This window comes from Ischnura elegans, chromosome 6 (genome assembly GCF_921293095.1).
Source record: "Ischnura elegans chromosome 6, ioIscEleg1.1, whole genome shotgun sequence".
Classification (NCBI taxonomy): Eukaryota; Metazoa; Arthropoda; class Insecta; order Odonata; family Coenagrionidae; genus Ischnura; species Ischnura elegans.
Window position 1 is genome coordinate 98,935,720 of NC_060251.1, and position 20,943 is coordinate 98,956,662.

General features: G+C 39.2%; 1 protein-coding gene across 1 annotated transcript in view; it reads right to left on the reverse strand.

Annotated features, from left to right (window-relative positions):
• The window catches only part of LOC124161247 (protein FAM43A), a 126,926-nt gene that overhangs the window by 61,276 nt on the left and 44,707 nt on the right, over window positions 1-20,943 (reverse strand). Inside the window, exon 2 of the mRNA XM_046537530.1 lies at window positions 9,527-9,605. The gene's annotated coding sequence lies outside the window, so the exon portion shown is untranslated. The remainder of the gene's footprint in view (window positions 1-9,526; window positions 9,606-20,943) is intronic.

A 20,943-nucleotide genomic window follows, 5' to 3' on the forward strand; every position in this document is an offset into this window, starting at 1 on the left:
GAGGATGATCTTATACTTCAAAATCGATCACAAATAAATTTCATACGGAATAACAGAGGTATAGCTTTCATTTATTCGAAATGCATGTTATTCCGCCAAATTATCTTCACCGGATTGATAAATACCGATGATGATGCCATAAACATTTTCAGGTAAACTGTTTTTCGAAATTATGAGCCAACCTAATTTTAACTCAGAACTTAGGCGTTCAAAATTTTATTAACTTCAACTTTTACCATGCGGCAGCTCACCCTGTCAATATGGTATCTTCGGAATTGACCAAATTGCGAAATGGCTATTAATTCGTCATTGGTTTTACCATCAAGGAATTAATAATAACAATATGGCTGTAACTTGACGTACAAGGATGCTTCAATTTAGCATACATTTGATGGCACAAAAAGATCAAACTGCAGCTGTGTTACCAATTCCTAGCATATGTAACGCATATTATTTATACCAGCTACATTTAAGTAAGAATTGGAACTTTTGATTTCTAAAAAACTTTTTAACTTGGCTAATTTTGACATTAATTCCATATTTTGTACGGTAAACTACAACTAAACTATCTCCTTTCCAATAAACTAGTCGCTATTATATAAGCGAAAGAAATAAATCTTATTCAGATCACATATATTCATTTTCAGCAGTGAAGGTTGATCACAAAATACTTGTTCGGGAAAGAACTGATCTGGGCGTTTAATATCTCACGCATTCTTTTCCACAAAAATCATTCACTTTTCCATGTATCCAATTGCACGAAAAATCCACAGAGAAAAAAATCATTCGACTTTACCGGAATTCGAACCCGGATCCCTCGATTTCCGGAAATTTGCGGGTGACTCCGTAAAGTTATTACCGTGGCAAGTCCCGGTATTCCCGGCATATTAACCAATTGCAGGTTTAAAACTGATGTCCGCATGATAATCATAATATAATAATAATTTTTAGGAAGAAGTGTGCATCACTTATTGATTAATTACATAGTGGTTTAAAAGGGAGAGTGCGAAATTGGGTCAATGTTCATTTTTTAGTTGTATTATATTAGAATTAATGTATTTAATGGATTGTTTGAAATTGGTTTTTAGGACAATGTTAAATTCTTAGTTGTATGAGATTAGAATTAGTGTATTATTTTTACCATGGGTGTCTATTCTGTTTCTAAACTTTGTATTAGATAGATAGAAACCTGGTATGTACACATTTGTTATTCATGTACATCTAATGTTGCCACCAGGCAATAGCCTACTTGCAGCAATGTATAATACTAATAATAATAATCGCTGGAAGAAGGTATTGCATGGCCCCAACGAATTCTAAGGGGATGGAAGGACACATCATTTTAGGAAACTAAACTTCATTCACATCAATTTGTTTAAACATTCAAAATATGCGATACATGTGGGCGTTTAATCTCTGACGGGAGAAATTATTTGGATCACCGCAGCTGGCAAATTTACTCATTTCAAACGGATACCCTATCCATATTCACACAAAGGCAAAAAATAAAATAAATGTCAATCCTTTGGTTGCAAAAATATATCAAAATGCCAGCGCTAAAATGTCACACAGGCTTCATAAAAGACCATGCGAGTCCCCGCGCTTCCTTCGTTCAAGTAAAAAGTCAAAGAGGCAATCAAAGCATTAGCTGCGAACTTCTGTCAAAAGGAAATATAACACGTAGCCTCCAATATGTCTCATTCCAGATATCTATAACGCTTGCATTAATGCTTCAAGCATGATCCTCAAAGATGGCTCCTGAATATAACAAGAACATGCACTTCTAGAAATAAAATAAGCCCGTCTTTGGAAAAGCGTTTGAATCTACAAGACGAGCAGAATAAGGCGCCAACAATCAAAGAGAATTGGATCTTGCATGAAATGAATACTCTTTTCACAATGGACGCCAACAAAAACAATTGACTTGGAATACGCGGACCTGTACGCCAAAAAATAGGCACAACAGAGTCAAAGGTTGAATTTACAGTTCGCTAGCATTCATTCGGGAAATAGAAGGTGGCATCTAGACTTAATATTCTCCTTGAAGAGCATGTATTTAGAACAATTATTCACGAAATCGTCATGATTTTCTCAAAGTGTTTCCAAAACCTGCGGCAGTCGACACGCACATAGATGGCACACGACATGAATTCATTAGCTAACGAGACGTGAATTTTACGAATCATCTCATCCTTAATATCATAGATGCACATAAACATCAACTTGAATCCCAACGATGCGCTCATTATTCGTGATTAATTCGCGAGTCGAGATTACATTATTTAATAGGAGGTGCCCACATTTACTACGTTCCAGATATTTTTAACAAATGTCCTCGAGTTCATTAAATCACGTATTTACGGCCACCAAATGCATGTTAGTCTCAAAAACTAATTACTGACTCTTTATATAACACCATACGTAACGATTGTACGTAAGAATGAGAGAGAAAGTGATTGTGCGATACTGAGAAAGAAAGTGTGAATACTACACAGCTAGCAGGGCTGAAGGACTTAATGCGAAATTTAACAGGGATTTTTGAGACTAGTGGAAAACGCTAACCGAGATGGGTAACTATAATTTATGCGGATAAATGAAAAATACCTACATGATTCAGGGCAAACTTTAATATTTTCTAATTTTATTTTACTGTGAAACGTAAATATTGCAAAAGAATAAATGTAGCATGCAACCAGTGACGTCATGGCAAAATTAGCAGTGCCGGAACGAACTTTCCTTAGCTTTTTTTAGAAGTGAAATATGTATTACTCTGTGTTTTTTATTACTAGTTATTATTTAAATTTTATTACATTTTTTTTGTTTTGGTTAAAACGAATGCATATATAAGAAATTTTTAGGCAAAAAATTCATAAAAGAGCTATTTGACCGTAATATCTTTTGTTAACCATGACACCAGAGCAAACAACGCAATTTGATTGAAAATACTACTGATTGAAAGAAATGTTGAGAAGATTCTACACAAGAAAAAAACATTGATCTTAGCTAGGCATTTCGTCCTCCAAATATCTTTGACGTTCACATGGAAATGGCTGCATAATTGACCATAGCCTGCTAATGATATGCATACTATTTTGTGCACCACGTCAATTTCATTTTACACAGAAAACATTCTACCGAATAACGACCGAGGTATTCTCATAAAGTAAGCAAAATAAACAGAATCATTGCATTTTGGAGAGAAATGAAGCAATTTCAGACCGTGAGTAAACGCATAATGTTACCTAATTATTTCTCTCCATAATTCGAAATTAAGTTAGCATCATTTTTCTTCTAGCATATTGCTTAAATATTACGTGCTATTAAAGGTTAAAACGAGATTACTGTTTAAACAAACTAGCTGGATTTTGTAAAAACATTACAACATGGAGTAGTAGCAGTATACGCTGAAAAAGGCCGCGTTTTGCTTTGGTTAAGAGCAGCCGTGATGAATAGCCGCCTTAAAACAAAAGAGCAGCAAAAAAATGAGCGAAAAACTCACGGATTCCTTGAGGAAAGCAAAGGCCGCGGAAATTGATTTTCTCCAAACATTTATCGTAACGCCCCCGGTGGTACATACCAAAGATAAAACGCGAGCGCGAGAGACGAATATTCTTTACTCAATACGCTATCCTAAAATAAATACTACCATGAGAAAATTCACGGACTACAGAGACATGAAGGTGGATTAACAACCAATGTCGGCTATAAAAAAAAATCTCAGGCTCCACTTTCTGAAATCATATTACAATACCTGGAAATTATTTCACGCCATATGCAATACCTTAGCGGAAACATGATTTCTTAGGAAGGAGGATGAGAGAAGACAGTAGGTGTTCGAAATGTGGGTACGGAGAAGAATGGAGAAGGTGAAGTGGACGGAGAGGGGGAGGAACGACGAAGTGCTGGACATGGTGGCATTATCTAAATGAGATACGGAGGAGACAGAATGTTTGGATGGAGTGAGTACTTAGCGGGGAGGGGATATTGAAAACTTGCTAGGGGGTAGAATGATAGGTAAACGAGGGTAGAGGAGGGAAGAGAATAGGGTTTTTAGATAGAATGAGAGGGAGTAGGTCTTATAGTGAATATAAGTGGAAATTCCACGAAGGGTGAGGGGACTACCATTATACTTCTTACATAATGCACTCAAACCTACCTAAACATGGATGAGGTGAAGTGGACGGAGAGGAGGAGGACGACGACGACGATCCTCAATTTTAGCGGGCTTATATACCCCTGATTCGTCCAACCTCCGGTGCGTATATATACCACCTCTCCGGCTGTGGTGAATTTACGCAAGTACGACGAAGTGCTGGATACGGTGGGTGAGGAGAGGAAGCTTCTAGATGAAAAACGGAGGACACAGGTGCTCAATTAACGCCTTCCTCAACCGGTAGAATAATTTCACAGCAATAATATTAGTATAGTTAACTTTGAAGCAGTAGGTACGCCGAAAATTTTCCAGACCTCATTTTTTTACAAATATACCAATGATTGCACACTGCACGGTAGCCTTAAAAATGATGCAATAAGCTTCTGAGCTTGTCTCGTCGCGAAATACATTTGCGAAAAAGTATGCATATTATTTTATTCTTGCTATTCTTGGTCCGAAAAGCCATTCAAATGTAGATGTCCCAAATGTAAATGCACACAAGGGAGCTGATTCTCTAGTAGGGGTGTCACAGGGTCGTGAGAAAGGGGTTTAAGGGACGTGTTTGAAAAGGGCAATCTTAATACCGCTGACAGGATCGCTCGCGAAGAGGAAGGGTTGGGGAAAAGGGAATGTCAGCTTGAAAGGCGATGCCTGGAATCTGCATGGGCTGATGTCGAGGATGAAGTGTGAAGTGTACACGGACGAAGATTCGGGGAGGGAAGGGGATGAGGTGAAAAGATTTGGCGCCGCGCGATGCTCAAATTTCAACCACACGTCGAGGTATTGCAAAAGAATAAATGTAGCATAAAACCAGTGACATCATGGAAATATTAGCAGTGCCGGAACGCACTTTCCTTAACTTTTTTTTAGAAGTGAAAAATTACTCTCTGTATTATTTATTACAAGTTATTATTTACATTTTATTATTTTTTTTGTTTTGGTAACGAATGCATATATTTATTATTTCCGTTACTTCAAAAATGCTGTTAATAGTAATGAAGAATTTATTCAAGATTTAATCTTAAAGAAACTTAAAATTACGTTTATTTATGCTTATTAAAATATTTCACATTTTTCCGGCGGCCCACAGCAGGGACGTAATCAGAACCATGAGTTGTGGGGAGGTCATGGGGGTGGAACCTCTATCTGGGGAAAATACGGACATTGAACATGTATCTCTAAAAATCACACTTTATGCTATTTTGGCACTTAAAATTACACAGTTGAAGGGTAGTAGGGAGGCTGTTTTGCTAAAACATATTGGTGTGAGAGAATTCATGCATTTTATAGGTTAATACTTTTCTGCTAAAATTAATCGGTTTGGTGGGGGGTGGGGGGGCGTGCCCCCTGTGTCTCCCCCTGGATGCGCCACCGTATATACAGTATATTGCAGAACGAAAAGGGATGCCTATATCACTGAACTCAGTACGGCTCAAGAAATGGTTATACTCGAGAGTTAAGCCAGGGTACAGGATTAGGAAGTGACGTAAATGTCGACTTTATCGTTGAGGCGTGGGATTCAAGTGACTCAGAAAAGAGAAGACAGCGAATACATATGTATATACATTCGGGTCACTTCACTCGGAAAATGAAAAGGGAAAAGCTGAGAGGGCGTGGGAGGTGAGGGATTGGAAGACTCAAAAAGGGTAAGAGAGGAGGGCTGAGGAGAATCCGTTCCGGCAAATGCGTGGGCGTCGGATGTGCTCCCGGAAGTTTGGGAAAAACCAAAACATATTATAAAAAGTATACATCGATGCAAACTCCGAATAAAACAGTAAACTTCACCATTCCGCAGCACTCCTTAAAAAAAATTCATTACTTCCGCTCAAACGATCATGCTCCATGAGGGAAGGGTATGGAAGGAAGGGTGGAGAGAAACCCGGCGTAGCCAGTAGCCTGCTTTTAACGAAATGCGCCAACGGGACCACGGCTTAACGTCCCATCCGACGGACGGAGTGTTGCGCTTGAAATGTCGTCCACATTACATGCAAGTAGGGAACAGGTAGTCTCTGAAAATTCTCTGCCACCGCCGGGATGTAAACCCGAGTCGACGGGGTGGGAAGCCAACACTCTAGCCACCACACCACCCCGATTCTCGACCGTGTTATATCTAGAAACTTGACGTAAGTACTTTTTCAAACATACATTATACTAGTACAACTACACTTGTACTGCAACCCCACAACCCCGCAAAAATACACTAAAATGGGACACCATGAGCCTAAATAATATTGTTATGGGAATTGAAGTCCTTATTCCCCCGCATTGCTATCCTTAATGACCGCGAGGTCCTAACATATAGAAATATAAACCTCGGTAAAATTTCCATTGAAATTAAAGAGCTGTTGAATTAAAATTAATGTTTTTTCCACATATAAAATTTCATTCTTTTCCACATTTTTAATATGGAAAAAATATAATTTAATTTTCATTCAATATGAATAAATTCCATAAAGTAACGCCTCAAACAATCAACTTAAAGAACCTGGATAGCGCCATAACTGCGCAGATGCCCGGAAAGTCAAAGGCCCGCGATTCGTTTCCCAGGTCAGGGGATTTTTTCTAATGGCAATAAATGTAAATATGCTATTATCGCTCGTAGGCTTAAAAGTCGTACTAGTCGCAGGAAATCTTATCGGGTCCTCCACAGGGTCATGTTTTCCATAGACGACGTTTAGATGATCCACTCACGCATCTTCATTAGGGCCGAAGGTTGTGGACACTCATCAGCCCTGATGACGATGCATCGAAACTTCAGGTATAAAAAACCTGATCCGGTGGAGAGGCTGACCGATTCCTGCTTTAGTGCCTTTTGGTGGGCACCTGAAGCACAGCACTCCGTCCGTCGGATAAGACGCTAAGCTGTGGTCCTCTTGGCGTCTTTCGTTATGAGTAGGCTAATGCCGACACCGGGTTTATCTCCTCCCTTCCCTTAAAATGACCTTAGGTGTCGGTCGCCTCATCCAAATACCATACCATCGCCTTCCCACTTGCTACTCTTTCCATCCGAACCCTGTATCTCCTCCTAATCTGCTCTCCTAACCCAAGGTACAAAGTACCTCTTCAGAAAAATTTCTCGGGTTTTCCACCGGTTGATGTCGTCCATGTCTCGCGACGTTTCGATCCGCGACTTGCTGATCATCCTCAGGGGATCTTCCGAACTCTAGCCACATTCATTTCATCCTCTAGCCATCATTCGGACGATCCCCTGAGGATGATCAGCAAGTCGCGGATCGAAACTTCGGGAGACATGGACGACATCAACCGGTGGGAAACCCGAGAAACTTTTCTGCAACTGATACGCCGGGAAAACCTAAGATCATACAAGTACCTCTTCGTTCTTACTCCTCTCCGCCCACTTCACCTTCTCCATTCTCCTCTACACCCACATCTCGAACGTCTCGTCTTTTCATTCCTCCACCGCATAGCGCCAAACTCCAGGTCAAACTATAGTCTTTGTTTTTTTTTGACATTTACGGAAACGAATCCCCCCCCCCCCAAGTCGACTTCCTTGCCATAAATGTTCATATTTTAGAACTTTTTTCCACTCAAAAACCTGATAGGAAATATAAATGCTAAAATAATCCTTCTCATCCCTCCAAATTATCGCCAAGTGATAGAAATAAGAGGGGGTCTTCCCCCGAAAATGGTTAGTGATGGAGGTAACGGATGGCATTTTCGGATTCAGGAGGTCATTTTACATTAGAATCACCAGGAATGGTATCAGGGCTCGAAAAAAAATTATTATGGCCGTCCAGTGCTATTTGCTGGCCTTTTACAAATCCTTTTATACAAGCACGCCATGGCGGTGTCTCGACCTCACTTAACTGACGTAATGGCCTTTGAGGGTCTCGTAGGATACAAATTGCACACAGAGTCGGCCCTTACTGGCTTTCGGAGTGAAATGCGGGCTGGTATTTGAATGAAAGGGGTCGATATGGGCAGATGAAAGGAGTGGAGGCTGAAAAGGATTCAGCTTATGTGATACACGGAGATAGTAACTGCAATTAACGTAACAGAAGTCGAACAGAATACGGGTGCAAGACGAATGGTGGGTCAGGTTTAGCAGACATTAGGGGAGGATTTTTTCTTTAAAGTCGGAAATACATAAATTAATTTATTTTATGAAAACCACTTCGTCTTGAACTTGCGGAATAATTTGAGTAGGTAGAAAAAGTATTCGAATTTAAAAATAGTTTACTAACCGAAATACGTTTCCGCAATAACGTTGCAAAAATCATAAACATTTCCGCAAATTATAGTCGCCTTCAGAAGGTAATCATCACAAAAATACTATCGCAAATCCACCTTAAAAGGTAATAAATTTAATTTTCAATGTAAAGTCCACCATTGTAACAAAGAATCTAAGGATATCGGGAATCAAGAACTCTAGAAACTCAACACAAGAAATGGGAACTAAAGAATAAAAATACCCCCTCCAGCAGGCCCGGATTCAAATCCCGGCAGCGGTGGAGATTTCTCAAAGGCTTTCAGATACCTGGTGGAGAATTGTGTGGAGGGCAATTCAGATATAACACTGCGTCCGTTGGATAGGGCGCTAAGCCGTGGTTCCCTTGTACCTTTCGACAAAAGCAGGCTATTGCCGACGCCGGATTAGGGTAGTTTCTTCATCAAAGAAAACGAAAGGTATTGATTGCGATTCGTTACCCAACAATATTGTATTCATGATACACAAATTATTTGATTTTAGAAGTCCCAGTTTAGACGAATGCTAATGGTCAATTTCGACCTCATTCGAAAAAGGCCAGATTGGCGCCCATGCGATGCCTCTCCACGTGACGTCACACGGACCTAGATGCTATACGAGTAGTCAGGAGTTTTACATCGTCTGAGATTACCAATGCATGCATGAGGCACAGAGCTCAGGGAAACATCCATTAATAATCACCTATTAAAATTGCCTAAGGTCGGAAAGTTTCCTCCTTTTGATAGGGTATTAATAATCCTTACTGGGTATTTTGATAGGGTATTTATAACCGATTAATGCCCATTGGCAACTTAGGCTGCTTATGGGCAAAAACGGGTTAAGGGAATGTGGTCTTCCATGAAGATACGGCCTGACATCTAGCGCCGTTGAACGTGGGATAAATTGCCATGGCAATTGGAGAACCCAGATAGTGTAGTGATCTGCACAGCCCGTAAGGCGCAAGTCGATGGTTCGATTCCAGATCCAGAGTTATTTTTTCCCAATGAAACATTTTATAGAGAATGAAACATGTTCACTAACCAATTCGAACAAAGTAAACCAATTTGTACGTCTGAGCCCTTTCCGTAGGATAACAAAGGCGTTAAAAATACCTTTTCCATTGCTGAGCATGCACGAAAGTAGAGATGACAACAAGTTCAACTTACGATTGCGTTCCATATCCCTTTCAAGGACGGACCAAACGGGAATGTTGACTCCTGGCAGAGCTTCTAGTCGGTTGATAGCCTGTAATGAGAAGAAAAAATAATAATTTAAAATTTTTTTTATTTTCTCTTTGAGTCATACATCTGGAGTAAAAATAAGCGTAAATCCTCGTTATTTCTTCGATACCAAGGTAATATGCAAGAGGTAATCATAGCGATTAAAGACCTGGTTTTCACCGGGTATAGTAATTACTCAACTATAATTAGTCTACTAATCGTCTATTATTTCTCTAAAATATACTCAGTGTTACGAAAAGGACAATTTATAATATATTTTACTATTATTGCTATCAAGTATTAAATTAAATGGAGGAAGCAATTTTCTGCAAATACTTTTTATTTAACTTCACGACGGGTTTCAAAACATTTTTCCCAGGATTTTTCTTCTTAAAGATAATACAAAATTAAAAGTATTTCCAGAAAATTGGCAGTGGAGTTTAATTCAATAATATGTTAGAAATTACGCCCATTTAACCTGAAACAGCTATTAATATTATAAAAAAATATTATTACATTATTTTCACATTATATAAATTAAAAAATAAAGAGATATGAATGAGTTGTGTAGGAAGACCCAAATATTGGATCCGAATGTCGTTGCTCATAGATACGAGACTCGATTCGGTTTGCTTGTGGAATTTAAAACTTATTAACATCCAGACCACATAAAAGCCAATGTTATCTAAACGCATTCAGCCAAACAAAGGAAACAATTATGGAACGTATTATGGAAACGCTGAGAACTTCCTTTTCACCGGCAGGGAAAAATCAAATTGAATTTCTGGGAAATTGGAACGCTCGTTATCGTTACCGAGAAATTGTATTATGCACAGGAAATGCTCAATTTGACATCAAGTTAATGCCACTTTGATAAAAGAACAGTAGCAGCGCATAATTACATCCACAACCTACATATCTCATAATAAGAACTGCCTCAATGCAAGTACTGATTACTTCATGATCCAAATTACTTCATGACTACGAAATGGGATATCCAAATGCTGTTCGGATAAAACACATTGGAAAACAATTACAGGCATAAAACATTTAACGAGTATTCAAGATTAAAAATTTAATCTCAATACTATACCAACAACATCCTTTCTAGAAACTAGCAAATTGGATGTTGAATTTTAAAACACTGATGCTTTTTGGCTGTAAAATTAGGGATGATTGGAAGATTTAAGATATTTGACGGAAGTAAAACCGTCAGGTAAGGCAGCCACTTAGACGAATCATTTTTTAAAAATCATTCATTAAGCGCGAAAATTTTTCCAAAAAATTACGATGATTATGAGACAGCCACCGGAAAAATAAATCGGAATTCCTTCAAATGGAAAGCCAAGCAAAACGAATTAAATTGAAGATATTTGAGATGCCGATGGAGCTGTATTTATCGATCGTAACATTGCGGATTCGAGGATAAAATTGTATTTTCAGGAATGCCATAAAACGAAGCATCTGCCGGTCTGTCTGAATCTCCTTTGCTCCAACTTAAGGTATTCCCAAAATCCGCTCCAACTTATGTAAACAGGGATAAGGAATGTAATCCTTCCTCCTTAGCCACAAGAAATGAATTCGCGGAACTGAAAGGAGCTTTGTGCTTTGTGGAATATTTCCCTCAAAAGAGTCCGAACGTTTTGGAATGACGCAAACGCATGCATTTTGTTGGAATGATCTAATTCTCGAAAGATTTAAGATACGTGACGGAAATAAAACCGTCAGGTAAGGACGAAGCGGGACTCATTCGTGCATAATATAATCGTCATAACCACATCCGGCTTTAAATGCTACAAAAAAATGAAGCGCTAGAAATATAAACATCTGCTGGATATTGCCTGGGTAACTTCACCAGGACAACTACATAAGGCTGCATTTAAACTGTGAAACATGTTGTATAAACATTTATATGTGACGAGTTACTTGTAACATTTGTTTTATATAACATTTGTATTATAACAAGAGTCCATCGGGCCAAAAATGCACAAATAACATGTTATAGATTCATTCCTAGCCCAACCGTCAACTGGCTATCCCCACCATGCGTCTCACCTCTTTTCAGTAACATGTTACACATTTTCCCACTTCGTAAGGGAAACCAAACACTTGTTATACAACACGAATTTTTGTTTTGTAACACGTTAGATGTACATGTTACATATAACTTGTTACACGGATTTGTAACTTTTCCGTAAAACATGTTATTGATATGTAGCTTGTTTATATAACATGTTACGCAGTGTACACGCACCTTAGAAAGTTGGGGTCCATTATTTGGAGTTTCAATATGAAGAGGATACCCAAGCCTTAATACTGGTAATTTGACCTTTGGTAGGTTGGCCTTTATTGAAATAAACATTGACAAAAGATATGATGGATATATTACTACTTTTATTTTGGCCACACGGCAATTATATTAGCCAAAAGAAAGGACGGAAGAAATTATTAGTAGAATAGTCCAGGCAAAGATTGTAACTCAACAAAAGAAAGATTTACTTACAACGGGAAATTTAAGTATAGAAGTACGGAAAAAATTTATCAGGACTTACATTTAAAGTATGCTTCTCTACTAAAGTGTGGAATGGAAAATGACAGCAGCGGATATATCAAAAGGAGGAGGCATACGAAATGTGATGCTACAGAAGAATGATGATGATCTATCTAGTGGATCGACTGAGTAAGATATGACGAAATCTTAAGAAATTTAGGAGAGAATAGAAGCCTATAAGAATGAAATCGTTGATAGGAAGACTAAAAAACCTATTTCAGTCCGGTTTTGCGTCATGATGGCCTGAAGAGGACAACGGTCGAGGGACAAGTAGATGTCAAGGATGGAAAGGAAAGACAGCAAATAAAATAAATGGACCTTTCTACGAAGGATACAGTGCTTCTGCTTTAATATTAGCTCCAAAGCGTGAGATTTGAACTCAGATCTGGGAAGAGGCACGATAATTCACATGTCGTTCCAAGCTAAAGCCATGTGCTGTGTAAGTATTTTTTCAGTTCTTTTTTTAGAGAATTAAGATATTTTACAGTATTTATCCTAGCATTAAGCAATTTACAGCATTTAACCTAGCATATCTTTTGCAAATTTTCAGACAGTTAATAATTATATTTTGTTTTACTTGAACGTTATGCCAGTTCGATTCTATGTGGTGAGTGGCAAATTCTTCAGCACCAAAATAACTTTTTAAACGTGAATATTGCGAGTTAACCAAAACTTGAAGCGTGTAATTGGTGGAAGGGCTCCATATTATCAATAACATATACTTATTTACTTCCACAATATATATATTTTTAAACGTCGACAGGTTTCGGATGTAACACCATTATTACAGTTATTATTATTACACTTACAGAAAATGTACGTATTTTCTTTACTTGATATAATAATGGAATATATACGTATATTTTCTGTACCTGATAATGGTGTAAAAGTCGAAACCGGTCGAAATAAAGAAATATACATCGTGGAAGAAACAAAGTTTCTGTCATTGATAATATTGAAAATGCGAGTTGGGAGTACTTTAGTTTTGTTGCATGACCTATTCAATCTCTCCCACAAGAGGCCAATCACTTATGATAAAAAGAAGAAGCCGAACGAAGAGGTCTTTGCATCGAAAGTTGTTCTCACTGCGATTCAAGAGACAAGGGAATGACACGGACGACCTTTCACAACGATGAGACGCACAGCGGAAGGGGAAGTTGGGAGCAGGAAAGAGCCAGGCCGACTCGACTTCCTCTGGCAGCGGGAGATGCTCAGGGGAGAGGGAAGGGATGTTCCGTTCGCGAGAATATAAGACGACTCGACCCGATTGGGGGAATCAAAGTGGGTCACAAACTGGACGAAGAATGGGAATTCCCGATTCGCACAAAAAGGAGGAGGCGACGCAAAGACGCCGTGATTTCGGGGAAGAAACCCAATATTTTACCCCGCCCGTCCTTTTCCCTATTTTGTCTAGCCCCTTGCGTAAGGTTTTTTTTTGCGCTGAGGGAGTATGCCTTACATTAAAAAAAAATCTTCAAAGAAAATAAGAAGTATTGTGAATGAAAATTAAATGCACAAGTGGACTCGATAATGGCTCATGAGCGTCTGTAACCATCTGCATTCCCTGGTCAGCACCAACATGAGACAAACGAAACAAAACACAAACGAAAAGTTCACTTCATCCAATAGCAGGAAAAGGAGCAGATTGCAAACATTTTAGTTCCAGCAAGCGCATCAGGCTGAATTTCATACATTAATATAAGTCATGCGTAATCAATCGTAACTGTCTGCAATAAAATAGTTTTATACTTAAAAATTTACAATGATGGCCACTTCACTTACGATCATCATCATCATCATCTGTCAAAAACAAAGGGCTATTCTACGGACTGCTAGAACTATCCAACTGAAAATAAATCGCTCTGCAGTCGCTGCATATCTCCATTTAAAATAACACACATTACTGATATAACTTGTGCGCTCTAGGAATCCCTGAACGAAGTTTTCAAACGTTGCTAAGCGGAAAGAAAAAAATATGTTTAAATTGCAATTTAGTAGTGGATTCTTAGTAAGCTTCTCTTCATCAATACCGAAGAAAATGAACGCATTTTATACCATTCCACTCAAGATTTTTTAACGGGTCTATATTTTGGCACCATCCATACTTTTATGAAGGCAACTTAGCGTAAATTACCTGCAGTTAGTACTCTCTATTTTTCCTGTGATAAGGGTATCAGGAAGGGAATTATTCTAACGCAAGAGGCTATAATGATTAAGAAAGAGCAAACGACGAGTTTGAAAGTTACGAGGGAGCTTGGTGGCACAGAGATCAAAGCGTTTGGATACAGATCAAAATGCCCTGGAATCCGTGTGGAGCCCTTGGCCGCTCTTACATAAAAATCCTCACACCGCGAGTTGGCCCATAGATAGAAACTAACACCATTAATAAATGAAATTCAAACCCCTTTTAGATTTTTAAATGACGATATCTATTTACCGCGATTACAGTAATAGCGAAATCTCGACGGCTAAGTATGAATGCTGGGAAAAGCCCTTGTGGTGTCATTCTGGTTCCGGGTGCCGCTGTGTGAGTCCACCTTGGTACGAGACTATGAGCGCCGCTACGATGCAGGCTGCTAGCAGGTATCGCTTGGCTTAAACAAGGATTAATAATAAATATCATATCAAACGAAGGAAACTTTCCGACCTTAGGCAATTTTAATAGGTAATTATTAAGAGATTTTTCCCTGAGCTCTGTGCCTCAAGCAGGCATTAGTAATCTCAGACGATGTAAAACTCCCGACTACTCGTATAGCATCTGGGTCCCTGTGACGTCACGTGTGGTGGAATCGCATGGACGCCAATCTGGCCTTTTTCAAATGAGGTTAAAATTGACCATTAACATTCGTCTAAACTGGGATTTCTAAAACCAAATAATTTGTATATTATTAACATACAAATGGCGGTTAACGAATCGCAATGCATTCCGTTTTCTTTGATGAAGGAAAATACCCTATTCCTCAAATATAAATATGAGACTACTTCTACTTGCGCGATCATTATTTTAACCTAAAATTGTTTCTCCTCTGCCGGGACGCGAACCACGTAAAACTGTTTGGAAATAACACACAATAATTAGTTTTCAAATCGTCCACGCCGAAGTGATGACATTTCCCAAAATATGAAATAACCACTGAAAAATCATTTTGCTTTCCTGAGGTGACGATGGATATCGTTTCATAATTGAAATATCATGACATCAACATTTCATTCCCATTACGGAAGTCGAAATATTGAAATGAAAAAGCGGGCCACGCGGAAGTGTTTCAATTGAAGCAAAAAAAAACAACAATTACTACTCGATGTGACTAGCGTTACCTTTGAAAGAGGTCATTTACTCTGACCTGAATAGCGATTCAATTAATAGTTAGCTGTAAGCGAAAATAAATATTTCGGACAAGTATTCCTCTCCGCTCAATCACTCAACAGTTAACTGAAGGCTTAAAACAAATAGCGATGAACCTGCACTCGTGAAAAGTTCACTGAGTCAAATGAGAGGCATTTCAATTTCAGAGGTAATAAGAGATACCCTTTCCCTTGGGCTACAACCTTGTCGCGGTGGAAAGGCTTGCGCGTTCCCATGACTCCTAGAGCTGCACTGGCGGGATTAACTCTAAATTATTTCCGGTAGGGCCACCCATGCCAGATAGGTCGAAGGGTAGGAGCCAGACGAAAGGTAGTCCACGTGATGGTGTCACGTGAAAAACACTGTTTGAATGGAAGTGGAAACCGTACCAACTATCTCTTCCCTGACAACATGGAGTACAACCAAATGAGCCTCGGAATCTCATCGACCGGGACCCGTCCGCAAAGGGCGGGTGTCGGTCGCGGCAGCGAGGTCGGCAAGGTCCTCGGGGTCGTCAACATGCGAAATCCTTGCAGAGACTTATCATCATCACCAGCAGCAATGAAGAAAGAAGAAAAGAAGACCAAGAAGATGGAGAAGAAGAAGAATTGAAGAAGGCAGTGCTGGAAAGAAAGGGAGGCTCCCAGATCACTTCTTTAATACTCCATGGAAACCAACCTTAATCGGTATAATATTATTAAAAAAAAGAGATATAGGGAGGGTGCTTCGAAATGCCCAGAGTAGCTTCAAATAACAGCAGCTGCAAGAGATGTCAGAAACTTAATACGCTCTTCGATATTAAGAGGTACATAATTGGATTTTTCGCCACCTTTAGCTATAAAGTTTGGCTTCGGGTTAAAATGAAACGACAGACCATAGGCACATAACATTTCACAATCGCCCAATATAACTTAGCCCATAATACTCAACCCATTTCTGGCCAGAAAACTTGCGGCTTGGGAGTGTGAAGTCATTTTGGTGCGTTTCTTCTAAGGTCGTCTTTCGTAACCTAGATAAATCTTTTGAAAATACATAAGTTTGTTTCTTCAATATGACCCGTAGCCATATACCTACACTGACTGGTAATGAGGTCAAATGTACTGTTGTACAATTTCTTCAAGTGACCTTGATACAGAGGACGAATCTTAAGGAGAAACATAGTTTTGGATGAAGGAAAGTTATAATAATATTAGGTGCGCGACTGAGTTCTCGCTGTTTTTTACATGAAAATACAACTTAATTGTGAAAAAATCGTTATAAACGAGTCATTCAACGTATTGTCCATCGATAGCTATAACTTTTGCCTATCGTTGTGGCAGAGCTCGAATACCTTAACAGTAAAAGTGTGCATCTTTTGAGCCTATCCATGAATCAAGCCATTTTTTGATTTCTTCTAATCAGCGCAAATGCTGATCAGCCTGACTATGCACCATCGAACGGAACAAGTAACGATCAGACTGCGCTATATCTGGGTAATGTAGTGGGTGGGTAAGGACTTCCCATTTGAGCGTTTGGGGGTATGTTTTTACGAGTTTGACAGCATGAGTTCGAGCGTTCTCATGCTGTAAAATCACATTGTCGAATCATAAGGAACTCAAGTTCCTTGCTATTGCATAAAACGGCTCCGTGGGTATCTCGTAATACACTACACTCTTCTTGAGTTTGACATGGATCTTCATCGAGTAATGCTTCCAATTCAGCGTCTTCGAAGGTTTTTGGTCTTCCTTCACCCGGGCGGTTGTCAACATTGATAAAGACCATCTTTGAAGCAACGGAACCAATCACGGCACGTTTTTTCACTTTGGGCAGCATCTTCGTAAACTTTTTGGAGCTCTAGATGTGCTTCAGTCACCGTTTTCTTCGAGAGAAAGAAGGAAATAAACACTTCCCGCAAATGACGGTTACATGGCAAAAACTCAGACATATTCACGCAACAATTGGGATATGACGCCATAAGAAACTCACCATTGTCGTATAACGGTTTGTTTGCCAATTGTCCAAGCTTGGTTCATGACGTTTCCAGTATGTTACCTGTATTGTTGAGCCATCTACAAAAAACAGTGGGAACTTAGTTGCGCACTTAATATTTCACGCTTCAAAAACATAATTGTGGCATTTCGATAGCAAAAAGGACTGCGGGTTTTCTTCAAAAGCCTCATAAGATCGATTTGGTAGGAAACAGCCATATGTCTACGGTGGGCGGAAATGGGCTAAAAAGAGATACACGTGATTTCGGAAAATTTCATTCTCCGGCCAAAAGAACAAAGTTTCGGAAAGTAACTTTTTATGCCAACATCTAGGTGAAATACTGAAAATTTCTCTACCTTATGTACAATACAAATTGGGGGAGGGGAGTGAGTGATATCTGGACGAAAAAAAAACGTTTTATCAACTATGTTCTTCTTCCACTTCTTCTGTAGTTCAACTAGTTCTTCAACTATGACCTTCTTTTCACTCATTATTTGCAAAATTGCAGTCGATATATGGTCAGTGGGTTTATCCCTCACTGATGATCCTGAAATGAATCCCCATGAGTCATCCGACTCTCTGATAGCAATGCCCACCCACCATGGAAATCGAATAGAAAGAGATCCACGAGGAAAAACTGAAAAGGAATGCAGCAGAGCCATAAAATGATGAAATGAGTGGCGAGTACGTGCTCACTCTCAAACAAAACCTATTAACGCGATAACGCCGAGATAACCCATTCGTGCCCGTGACATTGAAAAAAACCCAGTAGTAGTAATGACACCCCATCGTAACCAAGCGTGAGCAACAATGACATGGAAAACAAATAAAATGCCAATGTATTCCCATAAATTGGAGCAAAATATTTTCGCACAGCTCCTTTATTACATCACAAGGGAAGTAACTAAATAAAAAATGAACTGTTCACTAAAAGAAAACTTTGATAAGAGGCATGTCATATTTCCTGGCGCGTAAAAACACTGTCGAAAAATGTCAAATACGAATAAAGAAAAAGAAGAACGCCATAAATCGTTGTTTCACTGTTTATGGGAAGAGAAAAGCTAGAGTTTGCAAATTAAATAATGGTTCCAAGTCGTGTACGTAGAGAATAAAAAATTATCTTCAACATAATGTTGAAGGAAACACCTTGCTATGATAAACTCAAATTTTAGCCATAAAAATTTATTAGTGTCACACCCGAACACGGAGCGAATATCGGGGAGAGGAAATTTAAGGAATGAAGGTTATGTAAGCGGGGAAGAGGTAGAAAAAGAATATGATTTAAAGGTAGAATGGAAGGGATTAAGTCTTAATGGGAATTGAAGAGGGAAGTTCTATTAGGGGAAAAGGCATTCACAAATTGATCCATGTTTACCTGCCTCAAACAGTAGAATACCAATAATGCCAACAGGTTTGACAAAATTTATTTCCTGACTTCATCTATTCCATCATTTCGGCATGTGGATTGTATCGCCTCATTCCATCTATAAAACCTATTCTCTTCCTCCGTTTCCCTGGTTACCCAACATCTTTCCCTCAATCAATGTTTCCATACTGACCATACGCCCAATATTTCCTCATTTCTTTTCCTCTCCGTAAAAAAATCAATTTCCTCTACACCCTGGGGTCATACAACTAGTGGCGCTTCTTTTATGCATTCAAAAATGAATTATACATCGCTCTACCCAATGCAGAGCAAAATTAAACTTATTGGCGCCATGAGGGAAGGGTTTGGAAGGAAGGGTAGAGAGAAACCCGGCGTCGGCATTAGCCTGCTCTTAACGAAAGGCACCAAGGGGACCACGGCTTAACGTCCCATCCGACGGACGGAGTGTTGCGCTTGAAATGTCCTCCACAGAACATTCAAGCAGGGATCGGGCAGTCTCTGAAAATTCTCTGCCACCATCAGGATTGGCCATTGCAGAAACATTAAATGGGCTCATTAATTAAGACCCATTTCATAACAGCGGCCGGAAATCGTTTTGATACGTTATTTTGTTGGAGGTTTTAGAGTATCTGTTTCAATATGCTTGACTTGATTCATACTAAATACGCAATTGGCGATCCCTAATCAGATTGACCCAACTAATAGGGTCACTATTAAATGAATAGGTTGTCCAATTTAATTTTTTGCTACGTTTCGAATTTGATTAGTATCTCGTTCTCTATGAGGGTTTGGATGACAACTGGATGATACAAAAATAATAATAACAGGATAACAAAGAAACAATGATTTTTATAATTTAAAACGTGCGTTATATTTAGGCTATGATTTATTTTGCCAATAAGTTTAATTTTGCTCTGCATTGGGTAGAGCGATGTATAATTCATTTTTGAATGCATAAAAGAAGCGCCTCTAGTTGTAAGACCCCAGGGTCTAGAGGAAATTGATTTTTTACGGAGAGGAAAAGAAATGAGGAAATATTGGGCGTATGGTCAGTATGGAAACATTGATTGAGGGAAAGATGTTGGGTAACCAGGGAAATGGAGGAAGAGAATAGGTTTTATAGATCGAATGAGGCGATGCAATCCACATGAAATCGATGAGGCGATGCAATCTTAGAAGAATCATTCCCCGGGAAAGCATCACATCATAAAGTCCTTCATTGTACCAGGGGAAAACGATTTCACATGCTTACCAGTTTGGCAAAATATCTCTCTGAATTTATCGTTCCTTTCGGAGCTTGAAATGTGGTAGGGTTCAAATATGATGCTATCCCGGCTACTCGAAAAGATTCTCTATTGCTCATGCAATCAAAGCCTTGCGCAGAGCCTCCGAGTCTTCCGAATCTCCCAGCCTAATTGGTTTAAATCTGCGTAACGATTTCTGTGCCCCATTAGCAGATTTTTTTTTTAGCAAATCGCGCAGCTTTCTTTTATATTTGATTGAGTTCACGGATTAAGTCTTCCTGCGCTACAGTTTCCGAGGTAGTAGGAAACGAATAGAAATGTGGGCCCGAATAGTGGCTTCTTAAAGACGGGAAGAACGAAGCGGGTTCATAGTGGTTCGATCGAAGAGTTCCCCCCGCCACCACTTTTGTGAAAAAAATTACCTCCGCGGAGACCACGCCTGGGCCCCAAGGGAAGCGCGAGAGAGGAAGAAAACAAGAGAAGGCGGAGAAAAAAATGAGGGCGAAACGGGGAGAAAAGTTGAGGAACGTTTAGCTCAGAACACGAAGAACGCCACATAAACTTCGAAGGCATCACTTTTTTCAAAAGCGACGGTTACGGGTTCTATCCATCCATACACAGCCACAAAACACCACTAAGCTCCTAGAACAACGTGTAATTAGGAGGTAATAGGATTACGAAAGAAGAACTGTTCAAGTGGAACTACTGCATCAACGTAATACCCTAGTTAAGTTGCCTTGGGGGCGTATATTTTCCAAATATATGGCGCAGCCATCGAACGCTCTTTCGTGGAACTTCTATGTTTAACTTCGATATAAAATGAAATTTTAGATAGAGCCCGTTGAGCAAGTGATATATTACATCTAG